The sequence below is a fragment of the Camellia sinensis genome, chromosome 4 (assembly GCF_055761805.1).
Source record: "Camellia sinensis isolate YWXY chromosome 4, ASM5576180v1, whole genome shotgun sequence".
NCBI classification, from domain to species: domain Eukaryota; kingdom Viridiplantae; phylum Streptophyta; class Magnoliopsida; order Ericales; family Theaceae; genus Camellia; species Camellia sinensis.
This window is the reverse complement of record NC_138964.1, coordinates 15,168,426-15,181,635: the sequence shown is the minus strand read 5'-3', so window position 1 is coordinate 15,181,635 and position 13,210 is coordinate 15,168,426. Positions and strand designations below refer to the sequence as shown.

At 38.3% G+C, this 13,210-nt stretch overlaps 1 long non-coding RNA gene across 2 annotated transcripts; it reads left to right on the top strand.

Moving 5' to 3' along the window:
- The first annotated feature begins 359 nt into the window (after positions 1-359).
- Positions 360-11,971, top strand: LOC114308094 (uncharacterized). Of its 2 annotated transcripts, XR_014366060.1 has the most exons (5): positions 360-1,808; positions 2,809-2,991; positions 4,364-5,427; positions 8,778-11,573; positions 11,658-11,971. It is a non-coding gene; the product is annotated as an uncharacterized LOC114308094 (long non-coding RNA). The 2 variants fall into 2 exon arrangements; XR_014366059.1 differs by having other exon boundaries at positions 2,809-5,427.
- The last annotated feature ends 1,239 nt before the right edge of the window (positions 11,972-13,210 follow it).

Below are 13,210 nucleotides of genomic sequence, written 5' to 3'. Positions count from 1 at the left end.
GGCCGAGCGTAGCCCGGATACTTACTTCGATCGGCCTTCCTGCCGACCATACAGTCTCCTCGGCTGACCACGCCTTTCCGGGCACCGGCCACTCAACTTCCTCGGTTGTCCATGCCTTCCTGGGCGCCGGTCACTCTGTCAATCCGGCTTTGGCCATCCTCGGACCGGGCACCCTGGTCCGACCGTGCACTGCCTTACCGAGCAGTTTCTGTCCGGTCCGGGGTGACACTCAGCCCGTACTCTGCCCGGCCCAAATTCTGGCAGCCCACTTTGGGTAAAAAGTCGATCGTCTCGGACCTATGCGCCGTTGGGCCCTCAACTTGCTCGGTCGATATCTCGGCCCAACTCCAGATCATAGTTAATATCTTTGTTATGATTATATATTGACTTTCTTTCCTTGACAAGAACTTTATACTTTATTTTTAGTCATATGACTCTGTGAGTATACTATTGTAGACATGTAGTTTACTATCTACTAGTTTAGGTATGGTTATAAAATTGGCACAATTGGTTATCTTTAGTGGAATCTCCTCTTGTTGCTAAAATGGTGTAAGTTCAAGTCCTTGATGGGATATGCTTGTATGTTTCCCAAAGACAAAAAATGTCTCTAGTTTGTTTAGAGTGTTTCATTTCTCGAAGCAATGATAATTTGTTTGTCAGGTTTTAAGAACATCTGTGCTTCTAGACCCTGCAGCCAAGAACACAAAATCTGATAATGTTTGATTTTTCTTCTTTGTAATAATCTATTGCCAAATGTTCTTTCAAGTTTCGGATTTCAGATTTCAATTTCAAAGCTGGGGTGAGATCTTTAACCTAACGGATAGTGTAGTCATTTATGCTTTTTAGAGTGATTAAAGACATGTGAAATCTCATTTAAAATTATTCATATGTTAGAATAGGCAGGCAGTGAGTCAGTGACCTAACAACACAATAAAATCATCCCAGATTCCATTATTCTGTTACGCAGACTTTATAATTTGTTATATTTGTAGTCTTGAGTGTTCAAAGTCCAATGCTTTCTTTAAGAGTTTGATTTTGCAACTTATATTGTTAGTTTCTACAATCTAGTTGATGTTGGAAAAACAAGAAGGAGAAAGGACTTGTTCACAATCCATTGTTTTTAGTATATGGTAGTTTAGTGATTTTACAGGTTAGGGATACATTTTTTATGGCAAAACTTCTATTTTTTTTAAAAAAATCCTTGACTAGGACTAGGTATGCTGTTATAGGAGTTTAGAAAGCCATGGTTGTAGGAAATTTTTATCTTTACAAATTTGTGTAATGTAGTTTCTATAAAAAATTTGTAGTTGTAATGAAAGTTTTTCCTGGTTAAAGCATGATTGTTGAATTATTCTACTGACTCGAGTGTGGAACTGAAGCAGCCCCTACGGAGTGAGGTACTTTTCTATTTTTTCTATTGGCTGAATTTCTGTTCATTCAAATTTGTTGAACTCGCCTTAATCATCAGAATCTGAACTTATCTCTTGGAATCCATTATTTTACAAACTGATCACTATTTTTTTGTTTTAATATGAACTAAGCAGTCCATCACTAGTAGAGTGTGTATCACCCTTTAAAGGTAGAGATGGCATGCAACTTTGATGGTGGTAGTGCTGTCGGAAGGACTGCCAGCGTTAGGTGGTTGAGGTGGTGTTCTTTTGTTAATTGTAGTGCTTGTGCTCTTGTGATGAAGGTCAACTTGAAGTTGAGTGGAAGTGGAGGCAGAGGAATTGCAGCTTAACATGATTGTGGTACTGGTGGCATCAATTGCCTTGGTGGCAATGGTGGTGGTTGTTCAAGTGGCCATGGTATTGATGGGTTTCTTTTCTAATCAAAGCTACAATTACATAGCCAACCAATCCTTGTGAACTTGTGTAGTTTCTATGATAAACTCATGGTGTTATTATCAGCAATTTTTCTGATCTCTAGTTTCTCTTAGATAATTATTTCATATGTATACATTATTTTAATTTCATTCTCCTTCATGGTGTATATTACTTAGTTAATTATTCGTTTTCCTTCCATGAGTGACAAATTTATGTCTATCAATGTATATTTCCTTTATTTTGGCAAAATTGATGTCCATTAATGAAGATCTCATTTTATGTGGTTGAGTTTCGAATTAGAGCAGAATTTGGTTATCAAGACTTATTAAAAGAGAACAGTTTTATTGTATTAATGAGCAATTGTGTCTGCTAGGAATAAATAGGTGAAACCTGTGTGTAGTAAACAAAAACACTAATTTAGTCAGTTTTATTTTAATTTTCTCTGCGGTAGATTTGTACTTTACCCTTCTATCAGTTGTATTCCTTTTCCATTTCTTTTTTGTCTTTTAAATTCGTTGTCATGTGAAAATCATTTTATGCATTTGATGGCAATCCTTTTTCCATTAAAGAGCTTTATTCTAGGAATGTGCTATGTTAATGAGGAAGATTAAACTCATGCTACTAGCGTAGCTTTGTTAAAGATGTTTGCTTGGCAATCAGTCTGTAAACCGTATACTTGTGAAAAGCATTTGTCATAAATAGAATTAAGCATTTGACAAGAAAACAAATGTACATACATGTATATTTATATATATGAGGGAGAGGGAGTGAAGATGGCAGGAAAGCACTTGAACCGTTGTCATTAGCTATTCTTTCAGTTGATGCTATGCTTTCTTCTTAGTTTTGTGGACCTTAATGGCTATTTCGTTCTCAATTGTTACGCTCAGAATCTTGAAGGAAGGATTTATTTCTTCTAAATTGTGCACAATATTTTCATTTCTTCTTCAAAACTAAAAATTTATTTTTTTTGCTTATGTTACAGGATTATTGCATTACTGCTTATGAGCCAAAGATACAGGCTCATTTACTGCATAACATGTAAGTGAGTAACTGGCATTACTTCACAGGTTCAGTCCTAGAGCTGCTACTTGTGCAAATGAGCTTCTATTTCTACGTTGAGCTTATATGTCTCTGTATCTCTTTGTTGAGATATGTGGTTGGCAGAGTAAGTTTTGAATTCCACAGCAGTTTTTGTTTTTCATTTTTGATAATGAGGAACCCTTGACTCCACCTTCGGTGAGACCTGGGATATGTGTAGCTTCACATATCGGGCAAAGTTGAACATAAAACCTTCTGGTTATTTACTTGGGGACTCACCATTTGAGCTAAACCCTTATGGGTATGAATTCCATACGAGTTAGTGTATCGTTTTGTCAATGGAATTGATTTTTTAATTTTTGTTAAAGGTATACTTTCGTATTATTGGCTAGTCTTAGAACATGCATATCAAGGTAAAATAGATTTGTAAGGCTTTCAATCCCAGGTGTGTGGATCAGCTGGAAACAGTGAGTGGTGCATCCTCCTGAGCCAAAGGACCCTCTTTGGCTATCAAATGGGAATGTATTTAACATTTTCATTAATGGAAACTGGATAAAGGTGTGATCAGTCAACTCTCATACCATAATTTGAAACGGAGTTCACTTAGTAGCTAGTTGTTGGTCTTCGATAGTTAATTTCAATAATGGCATTATTCATGCAAATTGAAGTCACTTTACCTGTAACATGACAATTCTTTATGTTCTGTTGTTAGCTACTGGTGGGGAATATGGATGAGGTAATGATGTAGAACGGCTATTAAGAAACCCGTTCAATAATCTAACTGTGCCATAAAATCCATTCTGAATGCAATTAGAGAATAGCAAGAGGAGTTTGTTGGAAATATGAGGTCCAGAGAATTTGTAGAAACTATCAAATGGTAAGTCCCCAGATCAACAACCAAGTGGTTTTAGGTTCGACTCCCTACTTTGCCCAATATGTGAGGCTAGTGGGTGGTCACACATCCAGAATTTTCTCCCAGCTCTCATCAAAGGTGGGATCAGGGGTTCCTCATCACACACACACACACATATATATATATATAAAACTGGTATGAAATTCATAACTATGTTCAAGCCATTAATCACTGGCTCATAAGTAGTAATGCATATCCCTTTGACCAATAAAATGATTTTCAAGAAGACAAAAAGGAAAGGAAAAAGGAATACAACCTATAGAAGGGTAAAGTACAAATATACTGCAGAGAAAAATAAAACAAAACTGACCAAACTAGTGTTTTTGTTTACCAACGAGGAGTTTCATCAGTTGAAGATAACCAAACCACCTAAAAAAGTTTCTCCATGAGTCTTGATTTCGAGTTCACAGGAAGACATTCTAAAGAAAAATGTGTTTCATGGAAAACTTGTTAGTTTGGTGCTTCATTTTGTTTCCCTATTTATTTTCAGTTTCAGATTTCACTCTATGAAAATTGATAGTTTAGACTTCCGTAATGTAATCTAATTCTATATGTAGAAAAGAGTTAATCCTTGCAATACCTACAGCTACTTTTAGGCAACATGTGATGGGGCTGCTGATTTAGTGCACAAGCTCCAGCTTGCAGCAGTGTCTGAGAGAGATAAAAGGTAGGCAGTCTTACATCAAGTCACCAAGGCCGTGACTCAAACATGCGCCACAAAGCTTGGGGTGGATAGTAGTGGAATGCCATCGCACCAAGTCACAACCACACTCTAATTACAGACCAAGAAACAATGAGAGTGAAGAAAGAGGTAATTCACATTGTAGTGTTTGGATGAGGCCAGAATTTAATCCAATAAGAGATATCATCAATTCTTATTGCATTCAATTTCAAGCAGGGGTTGCACTAAGGTAGTTTTTGACTAGAAACCAATATCTTCAAGTTTTGTTTTTTGGTAAAGTACCAATTTCTTGAAGAACTGATAAGAGAGATAAATCTATTCCTAGCAGAAATGATGGCTAATCAATACTCCTCTTCTCTTTTAATATGACTTGATAACCAATTTCTGCTATAACCCGAAATTCAACCACTAAAAATGAGGTCTTCATTGATAGACAATAGTTTTTCCAAAATAAAGGAATCCACGTTGAAAGACATAAATCAGTCAGCACTTCTACTACATATTGGTTGAGCACTAGAACTCGTGGAAGCGAAAAGAATAATGAACTAGGTAATATACACCCTGAAGGATAGTTAATGTCCTCAACTACCTAACGCTGCCACCATCAAAGTTGCATGCCTTCTCTACATTTAATGAGTGATACCCTCTCTACTAGTATCGAAGGACAGCTTAGTATATATTAAAACATGGAAAACAGGGCTAGGTCTTGTAAAATAATGGATTCCAAGAGATAAGTTTGGATTATGATGGTTAAGCTCTGTTCGACAGATATGAATGAACAAAGATTAAGCAAATAGGAAAATAAAAGAAGAAAAAAGTACCTTGCTCCATAGGGGCAGCTTGAGTTCAGTACCCGAGTCAGTAGAAGAATTCTACACTCATGCTCTAGCCAGGAAAAGATTTCACCGCAACTCCAAAATCGTGTTACAGCAAGGTGTCCTTTTTATCGATACTAGAAAACTCCGAATGTTGCGGATCGTGGGCACACCAGGGGACACTCACAAGCAAAAACACAAGAGTTTTAACGTGGTTCGGCAAACCGGCCTACGTCCACGGGAGCGATGTTGTTATATATCAACAAATGGAGGAGATTACACACTCTCAACTCACTGTCTCTCTATATAACACACTCACTCACACTCTCTGACAAACAGAAAATAGCTCTCACTAGCTCTCTCTGTTTTGTGCCTTCCTCTCAGCAATGTGTTTTGCCATTTGCCCTGTCTACAACTCACCATCACCATTCCATTTTATACACCTTGGAGTAGGTGGGAGTGCCATTGGGTAGCCTCCATGCTTGACTTCGGCAGCCTCCTTCTTTGACATGGTTGGTAGCCTACTTCCTTGTTGACCAACCAAGGTGTGTTCACAAGACAATTTCCCCTTCACATGGGGTGAATTCAACAAATCACCCCCTCAACCCATGTGAGGTGATCCACTGCACACACTGCTGCTAATCTTGTCACGCCCAAATTCAACAAAGTCTGCATCTCTTCACTGAGATGCTTGCACCCCCTTGCCTGGAGTGCCCGGCACCCCCTCACTGGGGTGCCATGCAAAGCTTTACTTTGCAACTCTTTGAGATGGCATCTCTCCCTTCCATCCAGTCTTGGAGAGATCCCAATATGTCTCTAATTCAGGAGCAAAAGAAACTTTCTTTCCTGGGACATGCTTTGCTGTCTTGGTCTCTTTGCTCTGAGCTGTCTTTAGAATTGGCCGCAATGGCTCCGTCTTGTGCACCTCCGAACTGCCTCCATGCGTTCTTGTACACTTTGGTTGCCATGTCTGCTGGGCCCTATGTCTCTTCTGTGCATGTCTTGTACGTCTTGCCCGGTAAGTGACAGTAGCTCCGTCTGTCACAACCTTCTCCACAAGCCTGTACAGATTCCCCTCCAGTCGTCCATGTAGCATCACCGTATCTCCATGGATGACTTTGAGATTTCCTTTGCTAGATGTGAAGCTATAACCTTTCATGTCTAGCATACTTAAGGAAATTAGATTCTTCTTCAGTCTTGGCACGTGTCGGACTCCATCCAACGTGAAAATTTTTCCATCTTCCATTCTCAGCCGTACTGTTCCCATGCCAACAATCTTACTCACAGTGTTGTTAGCCACTCGAACAATACCTCCATCCTTGGCTTGGTAGGTAGAAAAAAGTTTCTTATCCATGCATATATGATATGTGCTTCCGGAATCTAAGATCCAGTCAGGTTTCGTCATACTCGACGAAACTGTAAATGCATACTCATCCTTAGCATTTACTGCAGCAGCGACATTTGATGAGCTCGCCTGTTCCTTTTGTGCTTTGTCCTCCTTGAGCTTTGCACAGTCTTTTATGAGGTGATCCTCCTGATCACAGTAATAACACTTTCTCCTGAAGCCTGACCTTGATTGCGAACGTCCTCTTGATTTGGATCTACCCCGTCTATCATTGGACCTACCTCTGCCTTGCTCATTTTCTGAGGCAACCATGGCATTTCCTTCTGGGTGTTTGCTACTGCTACCTTCCTGTTTCTTCATCGACTCATGAGAAATGAGCGTAGCAATCACCTCATCCAGTCCAAGAGCATCCTTCCCGTATAATAGAGTTGTCCTGAGATGCTCATATGATGCAGGTAGAGAGACCAGTAAGATCATAGCCCTATCTTCCTCCTGGGTCTTGTCTCCAATGGTGTCCAATTCCATTGTGATCCTATTGAACTCGTCCAGATGTTCTGTGAGGTTCGCACCTTCTGGCATTCTAAGTGTATATAGCTGCCTCTTTAGAGATAACCGGTTTGTCAAAGATTTTGACTTGTACCTCATCTCTAACTTTGCCCATAGCTCCGCCGGATCTACTTCACTGATGACTTCCCGGAGTGTGTTGTTCCCGAGATACAACTGAATTGTACTGTTTGCCAATTCCCTCAACTCCTCCCACTTGTCATCCTTTATGTCTTCCGGTTTGTTGGACTTTTTGAGAAGAGCTTTCACCAGACCTTCTCGTGTTAAAATGTTTTTCACCCTTTGCTGCCACAGGGTAAAGTCATTACTACCATTAAAAGGCTCAATCATGAAACTTGCGCCTTTTCCTGCCATTGTAAATTTCTTCCCTTTTTAAAGAAATTTCGATGTAAGAATCTGACCGTACGGATGGGTCCGGAATATTTCAAATAGTTGGAACGCACTATTGGGTCGCCAAAAACGGACTCCGAATGGCCTAGATCTAGCCAAAAGAGTTTGAATGCCTCCGATTCAAAAACTAACCGTACGGATGTGTCCGGAATACTCCAAATAGTTGGGACTCACTATTGGATCGCCAAAAACGGACTCCGAATGGCCTAGTTCTAGCCAAAACAGTTTCAACGGTTCAGATTTGCTGAATCTGGTGCGCCTGAGAAGCACCAGATAATTCCTCCGGATTGGCAGGTCAACGGCTCGGTCAACGGCGCAGGCGGCGCGGTCAACGGCGGCTTGACGGCTGGTCAACCCGGCTTGGTCAGCGGCTCAGGCTGACTGGGCTGACACGTGTCTGACACGTGTCTGACACGTGGCTGACGTGTCGGCTGACGTGGTACGCGCGTGTATTACACGCGCCTTCCCCCACTCGTCTTCTTCCTCCGTCAGCGCGTGTGGCGCGTGGATGAGAGTGGGACCACGCGCCGGGTGCCTTAACGGCGCGTGTGGGCGCGTGTCGAGACTGTGACTCACGCGCCAACTTCTAGGAGCGCGTGAGGGCGCGTGGGGAGGCTTCTGGGCTCTGTTTTTGCTGTTCTGGACTCCTCTCCTCCTGACCTTCTTCCTGGTGTGCTCAAAAGTGGATTTCGACCACTTCGAAATCTGGACACTTTCGGAAAAAACTCGATTTTTCTCCACCCGGGCTCTGATACCAATTGTTGCGGATCGTGGGCACACCAGGGGACACTCACAAGCAAAAACACAAGAGTTTTAACGTGGTTCGGCAAACCGGCCTACGTCCACGGGAGCGATGTTGTTATATATCAACAAATGGAGGAGATTACACACTCTCAACTCACTGTCTCTCTATATAACACACTCACTCACACTCTCTGACAAACAGAAAATAGCTCTCACTAGCTCTCTCTGTTTTGTGCCTTCCTCTCAGCAATGTGTTTTGCCATTTGCCCTGTCTACAACTCACCATCACCATTCCATTTTATACACCTTGGAGTAGGTGGGAGTGCCATTGGGTAGCCTCCATGCTTGACTTCGGCAGCCTCCTTCTTTGACATGGTTGGTAGCCTACTTCCTTGTTGACCAACCAAGGTGTGTTCACAAGACAATTTCCCCTTCACATGGGGTGAATTCAACACCGAAGACATTAAAAACTTGCCAAAAATTGCTCCATCCAATATACAAATCATAAAAGATCCAAAATCCAAGAGGAAAAAGTTTTTTTTAAATAAATACGTAAGTTGGATTGCAATCAAAGAATCCTAACTACAGTAAAAAAAGATACTCCTAAAATACAATACCAAGCCAATATAGAAACAAGTATACGAATAAATACAAATTTCTGTAGACTCACAATATTCTTGACCAAAATAAGAAACAAAAAAAGCAAAAAAGGAAATCTAGACAACCCTAATAACTTCAAAAAGGAATTTCTCAAGCATGAAAAAACAGTCACCATGCAAAAATGAATAAAACCACAGGCATAATTACTGTCCACAAGGGGACAACATTACTAGACTAACAGACTATCAAAGATAAACTCATCAAGACTGAGAATTACAAAGCATCCTATTACTTGTTTAGCTTCATTATTGTTAGATAGCTTGATGTACATTGTTGGGCTGATTTCGTAATAGCTTAGGCTTTTGGAAAAATTAGTAACTTCACATGGTATCAGATCTCTGGTTAAGAGAGGTCTTGGGTTCAAGTCTCTCCGTTAGCATTTGGTATTATGTCCTCGTTTATTTGCTTCTCCTTCTATTTGGTTCTCTGTTTGCCTCTTCACATGCAAGACGGGGTTGCACGTGAGGGAGGGTGTTAGATAGCTTGATATACATTGTTGGGTCGATTTCCTAATAGCTTAGGCTTTTGGAAAAATTGGTAACTTAACAATTATCACATTATTTCTTCTTTGTGATTATTGCCCAGATATGTTTCTAGATATATATCATTCACTCATCAATACTTTAGCGAGTCTGGATCCCCTCCTTGACAATCCTAGTTCATCTTCTCCAACGACTGAGATCAGCCGTTGCACATCCAACGGCCGTAAAAAAAATTAAAAAAAAAATTGAAATTTCAGAAGATTTCCACCTGTTGCTATAGTTATACATTCACTTCACTCTCACTCTCACTCTCACTTTCACTTTCACTCAGCCTCACACTCACCCGTCCTCCTCCATTGAACCCACCCTTACCAGCAACTAGTCCCCCAGATGGCATCGACAACCAGTCCCGACGGCAACCCATTCCAGCCCTAATATTCTCTGCTTCGTGAACCATAGCTCCACCGCAACCACCACCATTGGCTGAGCGAAGAAATTTCTTGATGAGAATGCGGGTTCTGAAGCCATAGAGGAACCATGTTTGTTTTCGAAACACTGAAATAAAGAAGTTAGGGTTGTGTGATTGAGATTGAGAAAATAGATTTGAAATTTCAAAATTAGGGCTTTGATTTGGGATTCCAACAGGGAAAAATTAGGGCTTTAAGAGTGGGTGTGTTTTTGATGAATTAGTATCCATAAACCTAGTTAATTAGTGAGACAAATTGATTAATTTTCTACTTGTTTTTGTAAAGAATTGTTGTAGAGTTGTTGAATAGGCTTTGAGGAAATAAAATAATTTTATGCCTTTTTTTTTTTTTTTACTAGAAACAGTGAACATACTTTCTTCTCCCCTCTGGTTGGTTGATAAAAAATTTGAGGAAGGAGAGAAAATCATAAATTTATTAAATCTAATGTTTTAGTTGTTTTGATTTACAAGAAGTCATAAAACCAATAAGTTGTGGCAATTTGGGTTTTTGAAGTCTGAATCCTGTGCATTAAGGTTGTTTTGAGTTATGCTAGTATGATCAATGATATATGTTTCTTCATTCAAAGCACCATTGGTATTTTACCACGAGGGATAGTGGAAATTTGGCATTTCAAAATTTGGTTTTTGTGCATTTGAGGTGGTTTTGAGTTATGCTAGTATGATCAGTGACATGGGTTTCCTAATTCAAGCAATGTTAGTGTTTTACTGAAGAAACTCAAGAACTGCCATGTTTGTTCAGTTTGAAACTATTATGTGTGTAACATGTGTGTAATTAATCACAAATGCTATGTTTGAAACTGAAGAAAATGACTGACATTGAGCTGTCATGTTTGTTCAAATGCTATTAACAGTTTAGTATGTGTAACCTCTGTATCAGCTGTGTTTTGTTTTAAAAACTGTTTACTTTTTTTCTTTTTTCTTTTCTGGATATTTCTTCATATGCTTGGTTTTGGGATTAATTCCAGCAGTATCTTCTTTCTTGGTTTTGTAGTACAAATGCTATGTTTGTCCAGTTTGGCTCAAACATGGCAGTTTGAACAAATATTTTGACAAACTGAAGAAACTGAAGAAGCATGGTTTTGGGATTTTCAGTTTCTTAACATGATGGAAAAACTGAAGAAACTAAAGAACTGCCATGTTTGTTCAGTTTGAAACTGCTATGTGTGTAACATGTGTGTAATTAATCACAAATGCTATGTTTAAAACTGAAGAAAATGACCAACATTGAACTACCATATTTGTTCAAATGCTATGTTCATATATTCTTAAGCCTTCACACTCTGTCCTTCTCCTCTATAGAACTGCCATTACTTCTGTTATGGGTATAACTCTATAGAGCTGCCATATGTGTGTAATTACAAATCATTTAATTTAGACCTTATCTATGAGACTTTACAAATCATTTATTTTCTCATGAATGTTGATCCTGCTTCAAACACAAGCATAGCACAGCACTACAAATTTCTCATGTATGCAGATTTAAAAAATGACTTCTTCTTCTAACAATAGCAACATAAGATTACAACTGAGACTGTGCAATTGTGGAAGAACCGCTGCCATATATATTGTAAGAACCAATGAGAATGGAAATCAAGGGCGTTTGTTCTTTGTTTGCCCATCAAAATATGTAAGTATGTATTGGAAAATTTAATCCTTTAGTAGTCACATTAATATTTGTATTATTCAACTAACTGATCGTCATGCATTGTAGAGTAACACTCCCACTCCCCATTGTAATTACTTCAAGTTTGTAGATGAAGATGATGAAGACGTTACGCCCAGAATCTGTTCCAACACTAGAGCTTGTGATGCTATAACAGTAGAAGACTTTAACGATGTAAGGACGAGGCTTGATGATATGGAAAATGACTATGGTCGAAGGCTTGAAAGGATAGAAAATAATATCAAAGCGATGGTGTGTTTCATTGTATTTTCTATCATTTTGTACTTTATGATGTAACTTTTGTACTTTATTGTATTTTGGGAAACTAAATAGAAGTTTCTATCATTTTGGGTTTTATTGTACTTCATAATGTAACTTATGTTTATGGAATGTGTGAGAACCCGAATATAAAAATAAAGTAAATAATTAAATAAAAATAATTTTACAATCTCAAATATTTTGAGGGTGAATCCTAAGGTGCAAATTAAATATTTGAAGGGTCTTTTAATTAATTTTAAACCTAAAATAAATTTTTGGTGGAAGTCCTTTATTTAGAGGCAAGATTTATTATAAAAAAAAATTAAAAAAATAAAAATATAGGGGGCAAGTAGTAAGTTTATTTTGATATAATAATAGTTATATTTATTTAAATTAATGGTGAAAAAAAATATAAAACAAAGGATAATTATTTAGAGTTTTGTTTATATATATATATATATATATTTAAAAACAATCCTAGGGTTCCTAACAACACTATAGTAGCAGCAGCTAGTAGCAACGTGAGAGAGGAAGAGAGAGCAAGAGATAGAAAAGAGAGAGGGAAAGAAAGCACCTTTGTGGCTTAACAACTCTAAGGTAACAATAAAACTATTCTTGTTCTATTATAGTATGTTGTATACATAGTTATGGTGCATGTGGGTGTTGTGAGTTGTTGGAAGAAAAAGGAATGGATTGGCTGATTGGGATAATATTCTAGAAATTTTAATTGAATTCATAATGTTGCTCCTAAGAATATTAATCTGCCAGCAAACTTTAGAAATTAAGAAATCATATCAAACGACTGAATTTTGAACTGAAATTTTTACAGTAGATTAATTACATATTGAATTTCATATCTGAATTTTCTCATAATTTTTGGGAGTCAAAATCCATATAAACTGATGCGTTCAAATCTGTCCAGAAAACTGGTTTTAAACAGTAAGTTCGGGGGTGTTGTTCTCTTTGGGTATAGATCCGAAAATTATCAAATCAGTGTCATTAGAACCAGCTACGAGCCTAGTTTCGTACGTTTTTGGCCTTGTATTGATTTCTTATGTATACTAAGAGAACCATTAATTTCTTTAAAATGCTATAGAAAACAACTTGTTTAGATATAATTAATTGTAGATAATTATTTTGACAAACAAATCAAGTGAAACCATTTGGGTTTGAAACTTAGGATATATTAGTTGATATCTGGAGGGTTTTAAAATTTTTCGAGCAACGTGGAGTGGGTTTTTAATTTTCAAAGTTAGCGAATAGATTGGGAAAACTTGTTTAAAACTCTGTTTTATCTTAAATTTACTTTTAGTTAAGTTTCAATCGGAACCCATGTCTTGGGT